The following is a 16,715-nucleotide window of genomic DNA, read 5'->3' as shown; positions in this document are numbered from 1 at the left end:
TCAGTAAATAGATATCTACAATATATACTCCCTATTTTTCCATGATGAGGCCCTATACTGGCTGGAGTTGGGCTGGGAATTTGTATCCCCATTTAAGAAAACTGGAAGAACAAAGAAAAGGAAGAGCAAAATCAACTACTGAGAACAATGAAGGGGCAGGATAAATTCAACAGGAGGGAAAGAGTAGAACATGTTGAAAAATTTGAGACTGGCAGACGGGAGGATGCCAAAATGTCAGATCTTGAAGATGAGACAATCCTAGGTAATAATGAACTCCAAAGTGTGTTCAAGAAAGCTCCCAAGTGGTGGAGATGAAGAGAGGCCGTCCTGGGTGATTTTAATCTCATTGAATCAATCCTGACTTAGATTCTCAATACAGAGTTTCTCTCTTGTGGTACACAGAAAAAATATTAATGTTTAAAAAGATGCATTTGTAAAATGTTAAGCCAGACATTTATTTTTAAATATTGTCTTGAAGTCAGAGAGAGATTAATAGAGCCAATCTAAATTTTCGTAGGGAACATATTTGGTATCTGCCTCCTGTTGTACAATCTCCAGGAAAAGCGAGAGCAAGAAGAACTATAAAATTGAAATGTCAATTGTGGCTTCAAGTATTTTTTTAATTGAATGAATGTTACAATTCATTGATAGGAGAAATCCTTATTTCCTTAATCTGTGAGGGTCTCTGTCTTGAACAACAAGCAGATAATTTGTGGAATTAGTGGCTGTTTCAGGAGGGTAAGTAACCTCTTATTTACGACCATCTTGTTCCTATGTTTTGGAATAAGGTTGTTGACAAATACTTCCATTCAACCTAGTGGATGGATTTTGGCAATGGCAGATAACATAAATAATGGGTAACAATAGACAAAGAAGTGATATAGTCAGAAGTCTAACGTAAGCCATTTGTTCTTAGAGTTTTGAAATAGTCAGTCCCCAACTTATGATGGTTCAACTTAGAATTTTTCAACCATTTTTATGATGGTATGAAGTTACATGCACTCAGCAGAAACTGTTCCCTTCCTATTGAATTTATTCTGCCTCTTCATTGTTCTCTGTAGTTGATTCTGCCCTTTCTTTTCTTTTTTCTTCACTTTCAGTACAGTATTTAAAATTAAAAGAGATATTCAATATTTTATTATAAAGTAGGTTTTGTGTTAGATGATTTTGCCCAACTGTAGGCTAATGTAAGTGTTTGGAGCATGTTTAGGTAAGCTAGGCTAAGTTATGATGTTGGTAGGTTAGGTATATTAAATATATTTTTGAATTAATGATATTTTCAACTTACAATGGGGTATGTCCTAATAAGGAGCATCTGTAATTATAATGTCAGATGTTGATAGCTTCCATTGGTAAGTAACTTCAGTATTTCCCACCCGTTTTTTTAAAGCTTGAAGAGCATGCAAATAATAAATGTTTCCAGTAGAAAAGAGATAAGTAACAGGAATCTTGGATCATCTTAACCAACGTGAATGTCGCCATGCACATCCTTCCAAACTTTGTTTCAAGCTAGTTCATGACAAATTTGTGCTTATACAAGTGGAATAATACATATATTATGTCTTATGATTTATAGAAGTCATGATTTATGGAAGGTGAATATTTTCACTTTTAAACTATTTTAGGAAAATGATCTAAAGCATAGTGAAAAGAACAATAGCACAAGAGAAATGAGATGTTAAGTTAATGAAATAATAATATGCCAAGGACTAATATATTGAAGAGATATTCCTTCAGCTTGGCATGATTTCAGGAAGTAAGTGGGTGTATTTTCCACATTCAGGTCTGGAACTTATATTTATTTATTTATTTTCATTTTTTGTTTTTCAAAGATGAAGTTGTGTTGTCACTCAGCCTGGGGTACAGTGGCGTGATTACAACTCACTGTAGCCTTGAACTCATGAGTTCAAGCAGTCTTCTCACCTCAGGCTCCCAAATAGCTGAGACTACAAGCATGTGCCACTATGCCTGGCTAAAAAAAAAAAAAAAGTTTATAGAGAAGGGGTCTTACTTTGCTATCTGGGCTGGTATTGAAATCCTGGCTTTACACGATCCTCCCATGTTGATCTCCAAAAGTACTGGGATTATAGGCATGAGCCACCATGCTTGGCCTGGGCTTGCTTTTTATTTTTTCGCTTTTACAGCCCTATACGCTTTAATGCTACATCAGTATCATGAGTGGAAATTTGGATACCATGGTTGGCACTGATTTGCTCTCTTGGCGAGGAGGCACCACTATTGTGCTATGTTGAGATTTTCGGCAGCCAAGATCAGGGGACTCTCCTGTAATGGCCCTATCCCTGAAATCTATGGGAATAACCCAGGAGACATGCAATGACTGCTCCCAGGGGAAGCAGCAATCAGTACACTGATTGCCTTACCAAGCCAAGTATCTCTGAACTTCAAAACTGTGCCAGAGGAGTAGAGTTTTTCTAACTTCCTCTGCTCAGTCAACAGCTGACTTAGCAGCTGATTTTGACTGTGATGACATCCAGAGTAATGACTGAATTTCCATGATCTGCTTTTCTACTGTTAAGGAGGGATTTTTACCTGATAGCATTTCTCTCATCTTACTTATTTTATTTATTCTTCTATGCCAATTGCTTACAAATTTTGGCTTATTTTTGATTACGCTATACCATTTGTAAAACATGAAATTCAAGTTGATTGATTGCTATAATTTTCTCTTATCCATATTCTGGATGAATCAAAGATAAGGCTGGCAGTGTTTCTTATCCTTTGAAAACATTTGGATCATTTTCACAAGCAGAAAAATTACATGGTTTCCTGGAGACATTGATGTATTCTTCTGGAAGGGTTGGGGCTCTAGTCACTGAGAATCACTAATTTAACAAAAAGCCCACAGATCACTATATGTTTGTGTGTGGGACGGGGAAGAGGAGAGAGAGAAAGAAGGAAGAAATAGGTTAAAATTTCATTTGAAAGAACACTTTTATTGTTGGCTTAGAAACTAAAGACTCAATAAAAAAGAGGAAATTTTCTTAACTTGTTGCATATGTGTACTTTTATTTCTTAATAAAGCTCAAGTAGTTTCTCATGAATGTCAATGAATAGAGAAACATTTCAGGATATGTTTGAATTAGCAGCTGGTTGGAGCTTGGCCATAGCAGAAAACGACAGCTGTTTGTTATGGGTCTTCGTCTCCATGGTGTTGGGCAGCACATCTTCAGCTCTTTCTGGGAAGACCCCAAAGTAAGAATAGACAGAGAAAAACAGAGCATGAGAGCATGACTGCATGCCGGTCAGATGGAATTCGGCCTGTACTGCTCTAGTAGAGCTTCTCCCGGGGTTAGAATGTTTTGCTTTCAAAAGATTTGTTTACTAAGGGTAGAAAGGTCCCAGCCTCACCCAGGACCTCCCAATTCAGTCTCTGTGGGGAGCTGCTTGGGAATCTATATGTTAGAGAAGCTCCCAGGATAACTGTGATGTGTGGTCATCTTTAAGAACTGCTAGTGTAAATAATGGTGAACAGTAGCACTGGCTGGAAGCACTGTAGGACTTGCATGTGTGTGTGTGTGTGTCTGTGTGTGTGTTGTGCAAGAGCTATGAGATAAAATCAGGCTACTGGAATTTGCCAAGAAGCAGCATGGGAGACACATTAACTAGAAGTTAAGGATGTGGCCATAGACCTTCCTAGAAACTCCCTCCTCTAGGGTGTGCACTTCTGGATTGCACTGATTAGTCCTGATTAAATCCTATATTCACAGGCTCAGCGCAGACTGGGCTCCAGAAAAGGCCATCTACAATGTTTTCTTTTAAAATTTCATTTACTATTTATCTTTGATTTTCGACCTCCTGCAGGAATCCTAGATCCAATTTTCTTTGGTGAGTTTGCAGGGATTTCTGATGGTTCTCTGGTTTCATGGGTTTCCCTCTTATTTTCTACTCCTTTTATTTGCAATGTCAACCTACAAACTTAACAGATTGAACAAACTTTGAAGGGAAACTACAAAAACTGGAACCACATCCGATGCTTTCTGTTATATGCCCAAAGTCTGTTGTATATGATAAAAATGAGGTTTTATTTACTTCTTGGGCACACCAAACATACACACTCTCTAATGAGGAAAATAACCCAATGTGGGGAAAATGCTGGATACTAATGGATGGCAATGATTTATGGAACTCTGGGCTCAGGGTAGTGAAGGATCATCATAAGGGAAGACACTCTTCTACAGTTTGATATAGCTGGGATGACTTTATATTCTAGTTTGCAAGGCAGTCCTCATTTGCAAGACACTCCTGGCCTCACCTGTTGAGCTGGTGTCCCATCTAGTTAAGATCCCTTTCATGCTCCCCACTGTCCTGGTTCAGATAATGCATTTATATGGTCACTGTGAGGTCAGGAAACAGAGAGGAGATTTTTCTTTACATCACCAAACAGTATGTATTTCATTATGTGGTTTATCCCATTCCAGGTTCACCCCTAACATTTGAGGGCCCAGGACAAGAGATCCCCCTATTCCACAACCTATTCCTTCTCTTCTTGCCCTGGCTCCACTGTGCAAATGGAGGATCCTTGTAAGAATGTGTGCAGATGAGCCAGACTGCTCACTCAACTTTATTCAGACCCACATCCACTAGCTGCCCATGACCACCCCTCAGGCCTAGGGGTGTACACACTGTCGTGAATTGATCTGCTTTGGGAGGGTAAAGACCCACACAGGCCCTGGAAGATGGCTTTGGACCACTTAAAGCAGGAAATTCCAGAGCCTTGTGCCTGGGGAACAGTCTAGAAGGGAAGTTGTCCCTGCACTTGGGTGTGTATCGCACCCCTGCAGACTGCTGGTTCCATGGGGAGGTATGGGTGGAGGAGGGCAGGAGAGGGGCATTCTAAAGCATCAGCCCGCTGATGAGGGCTACCTGGCCCTAGAGTGGTCCTGTCCTTTTCACTCCTGCTTTTCAGAGATCCTCATTCCAACACATCCTTGAGCATCTCAAGTAAAGCAAGCTTCCTACGCTATTCATGTGAATAATGCTTTGTCACCAGACTGGGGTCCAGGGGTATTCTTCATCTGGTTTGATAGAAAACCCTTGTCTTTAAATGTCATATATTAAGGTAACAACTCAATTTTTCATGTTGAAAGAAAAACTTAAAATACATGGGTTAATGTTTTAAAAGTCAACCAAAGGGAAGGCACCTCTTCCCAGTGTGTTTCATCAATTAAAATCTGGTGAATGGTTTTTTGTTTGATGGTATGTTCCACCATGTGTGACCATGAAGATAGGAAAACTGTTTGCTCAGCCATTTCCACTGTGATTTGGTTTGTTGGAGAATCAGTCAAATGGAAAGGCTTTCCTCTGATGTGATTACAGAATCAAATATTTTACAATTCCCTGATACTTCTGAATCTTGACTAATTATTACAGTTGGTGAATACTTTCTCTTTCTTTTCCTTGACTCCCTTAGGATAGAACCAGCTCACAGGGCAGCACATTATTTCCCTGGGCTAGGTGCACTTTCCTTTTTGTGGATTATTGGGTGCTCTGTAGATAGGGTCCTTGTGCACAGCAGGCAGATCGTGCACTGCACAGTCCTGGAGGTACATTTCACAAAGAGTTATGAGTGAGATTGTACAACATGGTAGCGCTGCCCATGCATGTTTGGGGCAGGGATTCCCCCTAACTATGTACTCTCTGGGAGGCCTGATTTTCCTCCTCTTTCTCTCACTAATCATAAGCTTATGGAGAAGATGTGTGTTTGAGGAGAAAAAGTTAAAAATAATGTTATTTTCTGCATTTTTCTCCCATTTTTTTGAGAGGACTCATTCTTTTTCTAATATTAATGCAGATCAGGGAAAATCAAAGTCATTTGTTAAAGAACTAACTATTATACAATAAATTGTCAAACAATAACACCAATGGTATGTTTACAAACTCCTGTTCTATCTTGGTGGGTTGATTAACTTCCTTAGGGGCCCACATAGCTATGTCTTTTCCATTTCTATAAATGGTTCCAGCCAGGCTTGGTGGCTTATTACTGTAATCCCAGCACTTTGGGAGACCAAGGTGGGTGAATCATGTGAGGTCAGGAGTTTAAGACCAGCCTGGCCAACATGGTGAAACCCCATCTCTACAAAAATACAAAAATTAGCAGAGCATAATGGCAGATGCCTGTAATCCCAGCTACTGAGGAGGCTGAGGAAGGAGAATCACTTGAAACTAGGAGGTGGAGGTTGCAGTGAGCCGAGACTGTACCATTGCACTCCAGCCTGGGTGACAGAGTGAGACTCCCTCATCTAAAAAAAATGGTTCTGCATTTATAAAATTAAAAATGGACATTTTCTCCATTAATTAAGATTGGATTGCTAGTGTAAAAGAATCTTTCAAATACCCATGTGTTATTCCCCACTTGTAACCAATAAAACTTATACCAGAATGTTCTGCCGACTTCCAGATGAGCAAGGAGACTGGCCCCCAAATGTCAGTCTCCACTACCATCTCAAAAGAAGAAACCAAGAACACCTCCTGCTCTGGTACCAGAGGAGACATCAGCCTCTGCAGGCTTGCTGAAGAAGGGAGAAAAAGAACAGCAAGAAGCAACTGAACACATTGATGAAGTACAAAATGAAATAGACAGACTTAATGAACAAGCCAGTGAGGAGATTTTGAAAGCAGAAGAGAAATATAACAAGCTCCGCTAACCATTTTTTTTTTTCAGAAGAGGTCAGAATTGATCGCCAAAATCCCAAAGTTTTGGGTAACAACATTTGTCACCCATCTACAAGTGCCTGCGCTGCCTGGGGAGGAGGACAAAGAGGCACTGCATTATTTGACCAGGGTTGAAGTGACAGAATTTGAAGATATTAAATTAGGTTACAGAATAGATTTTCATTTTGATGAAAATCCTTACTTTGAGAATAAAGTTCTCTGCAAAGAATTTCATCTGAATGAGAGTGGTGATACATCTTCAAAGTCTACTGAAATCAAATGGAAATCTGCAAAGGATTTGATGAAACATTCAAGTCAAATGCAGAATTAAACTGGCAGGAAGAGGCAGCATGAGGAACCAGCATTTTTACCAGGCTTACTGACTATTCTGATACAGGTGCTGATGACTTAGGAGAGGTTATCAGAGATTATATTTGGCCAAACTCATGACAGTACTACTTGGTTCCCGATACGGATGATGAAGAAGGAGAAGGAGAAGAAGGTGATAATGATAATAATGAAGAGGAGGGAGGAATAATTATGAGATTTCGATGAAGAAGGGGGTGAGGATGAAGGCGAAGAAGATGAAGATGCTAATGAAGGGGAGGAAGGAGAGGAGGATGAAGGAGAAGAACACTGATAGAACACTGATGGGTTCCAACCTACTTTTCTAATAATTTTCTCCAGTCCCTGGGAGCAAGTTGCAGTCTTTTTTTTCCCCTCTTGTGCTCAGCTGCCCTATTCTTGAGGTCTCTTTTCTCTACACCATGGTCTCAACTTATTTTGGGGGATATACCTTGAGCAGAATGCAATGAGAAAAGTGTCTCTACCCCTTCCTATTTGAAATTCATTTTTATCCCTTCCTGTCCGAACAAAAACTGTATAGAATCAACACCACCAAGCTCTGTGGGAAAAAGAAAACCTGCTCCCTTCACTCTGCTGGAAGCTGGAGGGTGTAGGCCCTTGCGTAGTAGTGCATAAAATTCTAGCTTTTTCCTCCTTTCTCTGTATATTGGGCTTAGAGAGTACACTGTGTCTCTATGTGAATATGGACAGTTAGCATTTACCAACATGTCTACTTTCTCTTGTTTAAAAAACGAAAAAAAAAAACCTAAAAAAAATGGGATTATAGAAGGTCAGCAAAGGGTGGGTTTGAGATATTTGGGTGGGTTAAATGGGCATTTTGACAACATGGCTTCTCCTTTGGCTTATTTATTGTGATATTTGACAGACATCCTTGCAGTTTAAGATGACACTTTTAAAATAAATTCTCTCCTAATGATGACTTGAGGCCTGCCAGTCAATAGGAGATTCAGCAGAACCTGTAGTATCTTATTTGGAATTGACAAATTGACATTCTCTATTGTAATTTTGTTCCTGTTTATTTTTAAATTTTGTTTCACTGGAAAGGAAAGATGATGCTGAGTTTTAAATGTTAAAAGTGTACAAGTTGCTTTGTTACAATAAAACTAAATGTGTACATACACACACAAACACACACTCACACACACACACACATCCCAAAATCACACTGCTTTGGGTAGTTAGTTGTCCATTGGAAAGGTGCTCTTTGTATTCGAGCTTAAAAGAACCTAGTCTTTTATTTGGCTATAATTAGGGACTCAACTGAATGGGAATGACTCTTCTGTCAGTTGCTTGTTACATTTTTGGTTTTCAGAGGCGACATATTGAGGAGGTGCACGTGTGGATTGCAGCATAAGTATCAATGAGTCCTGGTGTGTGGTGCGTGTGCTCACTCATTACCTGATGTGCTGCTCACTACCATGTCTCTCCTTACACCATTGGAAACTTTCATTCTTAATAATTTAATTTATCCCTACTACCAACTCCAGCCTCCCATGACAAACTGATAAACCAGACTTGATGAAGTCCAGTTATATTTTAATTCTCTTCTGTCAAGCCCAAGGGAGAATTTTTTAGTGACTGTGCTGACCTATGTGTCTTGAAAAAACTTTAACTGCAGGAATTTTGATGTATAATGAAGCCAGGAGAGGGACAGGCTTCATTTCAAAATGCTGCAAATAGATAGAATCTAAGCAAGCAACATGACACACATTCTTTGTTTGTTTCTTTTCCTTTTTTTTTTTTTTCATGATAAAGTCTTGCTCTCTTGCCCAAGCTGGAGTGCAGTGGTACCATCTTGGCTCACTGCAACCTCTGCCTCCTGGGTTCAAGTGATTCTCCTGCCTCTGCCTCCTGGGTAGCTGGGACTACAAGTGTGCGACACCATGCCCAGGTAATTTTTTGTGTGTTTTTAGTAGATGCAGGGTTTCATCATATTGGCCAGGCTGGTCTTGAAATCCTAGCCTCAAGTGATTCCCCTGCCTTGGCCTCCCGAAGTGTTGAGAGTCTGACACGTATTAGGTGCTCAACAAATTATTTGTTAACTGAATAAACAAATGAATAGGACCTTGCTCAGAGACATTCCAAAGCAGAGAATATCTGCCACGAATGCTTACATCAATGCCTGTTAAGCAGCATTGTGTTGTTTGCTCTCCCAGAAAGGGATTTGATTTGGTATTTGCTGAAACACGTCCCCATCTTACAGACGACATTGAGACTCAAAGAGTTAAACACTTTCCTCACAGCTACTAAGCACTACAACTACAATTTGAATTGTGCTTTCTGACTCCAAGTCTAGGTTTCTAGGATTTCAAGGATTTCCTATCTTTTTGAAGTCATGCGGCAGAACAATATAAAGAAGCAGCTGGAAAAACTGAAATGGAATTGCTATTCACTCCTACATAGGAAGAATAACGGTAACTCTTGAGGACTCAGAGATATTATAGTAATAAAAATAAGACTGAGGTAGCAGAAGCACATGGACATGCTGTGAACACTTCCAGACATCCTTCAAAAGGCCTAAGTTCTAAGGACAGGAAAAATGAGGAAGCAGAGAAGTAAGGAAATGTGCCTAAATCCTTCCAAGCTGTTTCTTTTACTATTCAGGTCACGCCTTCTAACTCTGAATCAAAGTTTCAGGGAACGCTTATGGCAGATGAGACTTTTGGAAGTACATTAGAAAACAGGAGGGGGAAAAGGGTTTCCCCATTTAGAGGTTTATTGCTGAAGAAAATTCATTCTCTTGTGCTTTATAAATGGGGCAGGGACTCCATAGTATTAAAACCAAAATTGTTTGACCATCTGAGTTACACTAATTTTAGTGCTTAGGTTGTTTATTTTCACTGTATAGCACAAGCAAATACTATTCAGTCTGGCTGCATGGAATTAGATATGTCTAATTAGATTTCCTGGCTAACCCAGATTAAGGCAGAAATGCTGTATCTACAGCAGCACCCTTAAACCTGGGGAAAGAAGCTCTTGCCTTATGTCACTTGCTTTAGGGGGCCCTGCTGGTCTTCCTCCACTGTGCCACGCCTTATGTGGAGAGGATTCTGCAGAGCCATGCGTATATTTTCACTCCAAAGCACCCCATTCCCTCTTCTAAACCACTTGGTATGCCACAATTCCTGCCTAAGTGAACCCAACAAGACTTCCAGGGTTTACGTGGGCCTCTCTTGGGGTCACGTGTCCCAAAGGTGAACTGTAGCACTTACGTTGTGCACTCCTAGGACCAAAGAATGTGGGGCTGTGAATGAATCTTAGATGTGTGGGCTGAGGTGTTCTTGGGAGTGTGTGCAAGGCCTCTCACTGCAGAAAAGAACTGAAGTTGCGAAAGAGAAGAGAAGGGAGTAGGCTACTGGCTCGAGACTCTTGGCTCCAAAAATTTTAGGCATGGACTGAAATTTCAAACTCTCCAGTGGGAAACCATTTAGAGCAGTCAACTGATGCTATGAAGTGCACGCACTACTTTGAGTAACTCGGATTGACCGCAGAAATCCTTGCGCGGCCTCCTGGTCTGCATAACGAGCGACAGTGGTTATTGTTCTCTGGACGTGAATGCTGTGGGTACTAGATGTGAGTGTTCTCCAGAGACATTCCTAAGGAGTTGCTAATGGTGGTGGTAGTAATTGCTGTTATGATTTCATGAACATTGAAATCTTTTATTTTTTTGCATAGTTGTCTCCTTGAATACTGGATTCTAAAGGTGCATGTGTGTGTTCTAGCAAATTGAGAATTCTAGTTAGTTGACTTCCAGTTATTTAACTTTTTATTGTAGTTCATATTGGCTACTTGTTCGGTGTCCAGGCAATTTTACGTGGGCATATTTTATCCTTTTTCCCTAACTCCATTAGTCTTCAAGATCAGGAAGAGTTATTTTAAAACAGAGCCTTCCTCTGTCTCTCATGTCCCTTGTCTCTCTCTCTAAGGTGTATTGTTGCCTACTACATCCTGGGCCCTGTGCTAGAATTTCTCTTGTGCTAATTTTTAATGATAACATGTGATGGCTTAAAATGTCATCTTGTGTTTAATAAATTCACAATCGAAAATAACTTTGTTTCCTCACAAATTTTTATACACATTTAAAATCAGCACTTCAATATCCAAGTATTTTGCTTTTCCTTTCTGGAGAGAAACTAACAACTGTAGATATTTGTGGACATGCAAAAAATGCATGCAAGAATTTTAAAATTTTGTACCCTATAATTAGTTGTATGCTGTTAATTAGACCTCTTCTTTAACTCTCTTACTGTACACACTCTTCTGTTTTCCCAAATTATCTTCCCTTTTTAAAATTCTTCACCCTGTTCCCTACCATTTCCCTGCCTTGTCTCTGGTGTTGCCTCTCTTGCCTTGCCTCATTTTTCCTTCTTCTTCTCTGTCTCACTTTCTTCCCCACCTCTTCTTGTTTACACTCCCTGCTCATGTATGTGCCACTTTGTCTTTGTTTTTATATTTACCAATGGAAGGAACAACCATCTTTTTAAAAAATTTTATTTTAAATTCCAGGATACATGTGCAGAACATGCAGGTTTGTTACATAGGTAAACGTGTGCCATGGTGGTTTGCTGCACCTATTAACCCATCACCTAGGTATTAAGCTCCACATGCATTAGCTATTTGTCCTGATGCTCTTCCTCCTTTTGCTGCTCCTCAGCAGGCCCTGGTGTGTGTTGCTCCCCTCCCTGTGTCCATGTGTTCTCATTGTTTAGTTCCCACTTATGAGTGAGAACATGTGGTGTTTAGTTTTCTGTTGCTGTGTTAGTTTGCTGAGGATGATGGCTTCTGGCTTCATCCATGTCCCTGCAAAGGACATGATTTCATTCCTTTTTATGGATGCATAGTTTTCCATGGTGTATATGTACCACATTTTCTTTATCCAGTCTATCATTGATGGGCATTTGGGTTGATTCCATGTCTTTGCTATTGTGAATAGTGCTGCAGTAGACATACATGTGCATGTATCTTTATAATGGAATGATTTATAATCCTTTGGGTATATACCCACTGTTGGGATTGCTGGGTCAAATGGTATTTCTGGTTCTAGATCTTTAAGGAATCACCACACTGTCTTCCCCAATTGGACCAACCATATTTTAAGGTAACAAATGACATCCAAGTTTGAAGTCCCAAGTCAAAGAGCTAGAGAGTCATACAGTTTCAGGATTGTCACAGTTTTGAAGATTGATCCTCTTGCAGAGTCACCCTCATTTTGTACCTGAGAAGACAGGTCCAGTGAATTATATTACTTGTCCAAGCCCACACAATGACCAGGCTTTCTAGCTCTGATTTTTTTCAGTCTAGTCCTTTTCTTAAAAATAGTTTCTGAATATATGAAGGTAAAAATAATAAGTAAGCCACCATAAGTTATAGACTAATGCATGTCTGCTTCTGTTGCACCAAGGAAAGAAAACAAGGGGGAGACATGAACATAAAAGAATACAGGTGCCCTTATATGTTGTTTCCTCAAAAGATCATGAAAAGATAGCTTCAAAATTGCCAGTAAGAACTATAGAGAAACAAGCTTAGACAAGTTGATGCAGAGGGTAGTGTATTTAAAGTTAGAAAGGAGAAATACACTTGTTAACAGGCAGAAAAGGAGGAGTTGCAGACGTTACAACTGGAAAAATAATTTCGAAGAAAATGAAGAAGGTGATCCTTCTTGATTTTTCTTGTTTTGAAATTTATGGCAACATGTACAACAAACCTATTTTAATCTATAAATTAAAATTAGTGTACTGTAATTTACTTTGGCTAATATAAATGTAAAAACCCTTCAGGCTAGACCAGCTGTAATTATATTCCCAAAGATTTGATTTTTATCATTATTTACAGCTAATAAGACATTTATGATCGCTTTTCGGTTGTCTCTGGTGAAGCATTGTTGGCAATACTTTCCTGACTTGAAATTCTCGTGTGTGTTGAAATCAAATTAGGAAAATGAGTAAGTAAATAACTTCTCCTAAGAGCATAATCTCTCCTTTGTGACATAAATTAGAAATCCATTCACATCTGTAGAATAATTCCCAGTTTTGCAACTAAATAATCTGATATGCACAAGCAAACGTGCCAATCTTTTCCCAGTCTAGGAGAATTTGGTCACTTTCTACTTGAACAAACAAGCTACATGTGCATTTAAATAGATGTATCATTTTCTGAAAATTGGATTATAAAGAGCTGATCTGAGGTGCAATCAGATGGATAATTAAACAGCAAAGGTAAGAGGCTTCTGACTGTGCATGTTTACAGTGTTAGTTGAAAAAATAAAATATGATTTTTAATCCTAAAGGTAATCTGACCATCATTGTACAATGGTCAGATTACCTTTAGGATTAAAAATGTACAATGATGTAAGGTTCTTTCACTTTTCATTTTAATCTCAAGATTGTGGCAGCATTTGAACCTAGCTTTCTCACAGAGAATGGACAAAGTTTGACTGGAGAAATTTGGCCTCATTTTATGTTTTCTGGGGTGTGTGTAGTTGAATGAAAACATGAAGATGCTACTTTTAAATAATTTTTTAATTTTCTTTTTTCTTCCTTCAGCTATGATACTTTATTTTCTCAGATTTGTTTAATCATCGGAAATACTTTTTGGAGTAACTTTTAAAATGGCAAGAAATGTTCCCTCTTCCATAATGTAGCTGTTTCCTCTGAAATGCCATAGGTGTTTGAATTTTTAAAAATCTCATTTGTGGCAGTTATTAGATTTTGCTTCATGTTATATTAATTTGGCATGCAAACATATCTTTTGTACAAAATTTTAAACTCTTTGAAGACAGGGTTCATATCATTGTCTTCTTTACCCCGGGCCTTTTATTGGGTTGGTGAAATGTTTGTGGAATTGTCAAATGAAGATAAGATATACATTGCTTTCCGAAGGTGGGCAGACATGTGGTGGGCTGTTGGTGGGTAATGTGCTCATAATGCCCTGCAGATTAAGTTGGTTCTTTGATGGAAAATGAAGTGAAAACATGCATCTACGGTCCAACATTTTTCCGATGTTGTTCAAAATGTAATTCAATGTGATAAATTACATTGAAAATCATTGAGAAATGAGATGACATGTAAATTAGTTGAAGAGAATTATGGATTTTGTCTTTGGTTCTTTGGATAAGTAAATTTTAGTGTTTTCTCAGACATTTATGAAATTCCAGGGGCTGTGTATTCTTGCCTATAGGATATCCAAGTCCTGAGACTTTTCTTCTTTTCATTTCTCATTTAACTGCTTATTAATTCTTTCCAAGAGAAGGAATAAGAAATATGAATTTTTGCTGTTATTTGAAACTTCCCTTAAAACTCTTTGGACTGTCTTTTGGGCTATTGAGAAAAACTATTTGGTCACTTTCCCTGGGCTTTTGAGAGTCCAGTTAGAAGAGTTCTTTATTATTGTCATTACATAGTTAATAATATTAATCATATTTCTGGTTCACTTTTGTGTAGCATAACTTTTCAACAAATCTAGTGAAACATTATCAAGACATTCTGGTCAGTAAAGATGCTCTTATAAGTTGTGCTACAAGACACTATTGAGCCAATAGTGTAAAACTGGTCCAGTTTCCCCCTTTTGGCTCTGGAGAGAGTCCAGCAGTATAGCTGAGGGTCCCATGGAATAGAGATAAAAGGGAATTCTTTGGCTTTTAACAATCTCTCAACTCCATTTAAACCTTTGCAAGCTTTCCCCCTTGGGAGATACGGGGTGGTTCCAACATCCTTAATATCAGTTTCCTTTTGGTCGAATTCAACCTTTAATCCCTTGTGAGAATGGGAAAATAAAGACATTTATTATGACTTCCCAAAGGCCTGTAGTTATTGAGAGAGCTGGCAAGACTAGAATTACAACTTGGGCCTCGGCTATTATGAATATATTGCTTGCTTTGAACTCACTTGGAGCAAACGTGTGTTATTGTAGAAGCAGCAAAGAGGCCAATAAAAGAGACGGGCAAAAAAGACATGGTCATCACAAAGGAAAGATAAATGTTTGAGGTAATGGATATCCCAATTTTCCTGATTTGATCATTACACATTGTGTACAGGGTATCAAAATATCACATGTGCTCCCCAAATATGTACAACTATTATATACAATAAAAACAATTTTAAAAGTGATCAAAACCAGTAGCAGAAATATATTCCTCATGTAATTTTCATCACATTTGAGCATTATTTTTTTTTTATTGTACTTGAAGTTCTGGGGTACATGTGCAGAATATCCAAGTTTGTTATGTAAGTATACACGTGCCATGGTCATTGGCTGCATCCTTCATCCCGTCATCTACATTAGGTATTTCTCCTAGTGCTATCCCTCCTCTAGCCCCCCCACCCCCACCAGCCCCCCCAGTGTGTGTTGTTTCCCCTCCTGTGTCCATGTGTTCTCATTGTTCAACTCCCACTTATGAGTGAGAACATGGTGTTTGGTTTTCTGTTCTTGTGTCAGTTTGTTGAGAATGATGGTTTCTAGCTTCATCCTTGTCCCTGCAAAGGACAATAACTCATCCTTTTTTATGGCTGCATAGTATTCTGTGGTGTATATGTGCCACATTTTCTTTATCCAGTCTATCATTGATAAGCATCTAGGGTTTTTGATAAGACATTGGCCTTCTGTCTACCATAGTTAGGAGGCCTACTGATCTCCTGCACTGTGGGGTATCAGTTCATTAGTCTGCTCCAAGAACACATGTTAAGTGCTTACTTAATGTAGAGCACTATCTTCAATGCTTTGAAGATTCTAAATTCCATTTTTGACCCATCTTCTATGTTGGGCAACTTATTTTTATGATTTTTGCTTCTGCTTCCTCATTTATATGTAGGAGATAGTAATAGTAATGGCCAGGTGATCTCACAGGGAACCGCAGGTTGATGGTGGGGAAGCATCTTATTCTAATATACCCATTTAAAGACATAAAGACAGCATTTATATATTTATAGTCAAATCAATGGTCCATCTTATTTTCTGCAGGTAAAGATAGATATCACCATGTATATGACCAATTATCTTTATCCAGTTCAATTTGGCTAGGTCAATGAAACTTATATTTGTGTCATACTCTTGTATTGTGGGAGATAAAACAAGTGTAATAGTGCCCCTAATTAACTTTTGGCAAATTGAGGTTAAGTGATTTTCCCAAACTTATTTTGATATAAACTAAAGTGTAGATACATGTTTTATGGTCCCTAACCTTGTGTTCTCATTTAATTGTTCCGCAAAGAAATGCTCATGTTAAAATTATGTTTTTAAATGGCTCACCTTTTGTCCCTCTCTTCTCCAAGTAAAACAACTAATCCTCATTTTTCAGTTTGTTGTGAATTCAGTTTGTCCAACCTAGGCTGGGGATAGGTTAATTAAATAATCATATATAGATCCAAGATGGCCGTTTAGGAACAGCTCAGGATTGCAGCTCCCAGTGAAAGCGCAGAGGGTGAGTGGACGCCGTGTTTTTAATTGCCCACAGACTAGGAAATTCCCGGGCAGAGGTGCTCCACGGTCACCAGCGCGGCTGTTTCGGCCAGCGCGGCCGTGCCGGCCAGTGCCGCGGCTTTGCCCCGCGCGGCTGCTTTGTCGGCGCCCCGGAGCCGCGGTTCTCCGTACAAAATACACCGGTCCGGGGGCCCTTTAGGCTAGCGATTGGAGCCACGGGAAGTCGCCCATACGCTGGTTCAAAAAGGGGACTGAGCAGAGAA

The 16,715-nt window shown here is 39.2% G+C and overlaps 1 protein-coding gene and 1 pseudogene across 2 annotated transcripts in view; both read left to right on the top strand.

Annotated features, from left to right (window-relative positions):
• The window catches only part of PDE4D (phosphodiesterase 4D), a 1,550,946-nt gene that overhangs the window by 51,947 nt on the left and 1,482,284 nt on the right, over nucleotides 1-16,715 (top strand). The gene's annotated exons all lie outside the window — the stretch shown is intronic.
• Nucleotides 3,068-8,741, top strand: LOC108283068 (annotated as a pseudogene).

This window comes from Cebus imitator, unplaced genomic scaffold (genome assembly GCF_001604975.1).
Source record: "Cebus imitator isolate Cc_AM_T3 unplaced genomic scaffold, Cebus_imitator-1.0 Scaffold255, whole genome shotgun sequence".
NCBI lineage: Eukaryota > Metazoa > Chordata > Mammalia > Primates > Cebidae > Cebus > Cebus imitator.
The sequence above is the reverse complement of the archived record's forward strand: the minus strand, read 5'-3'. Positions and strand labels throughout refer to the sequence as shown.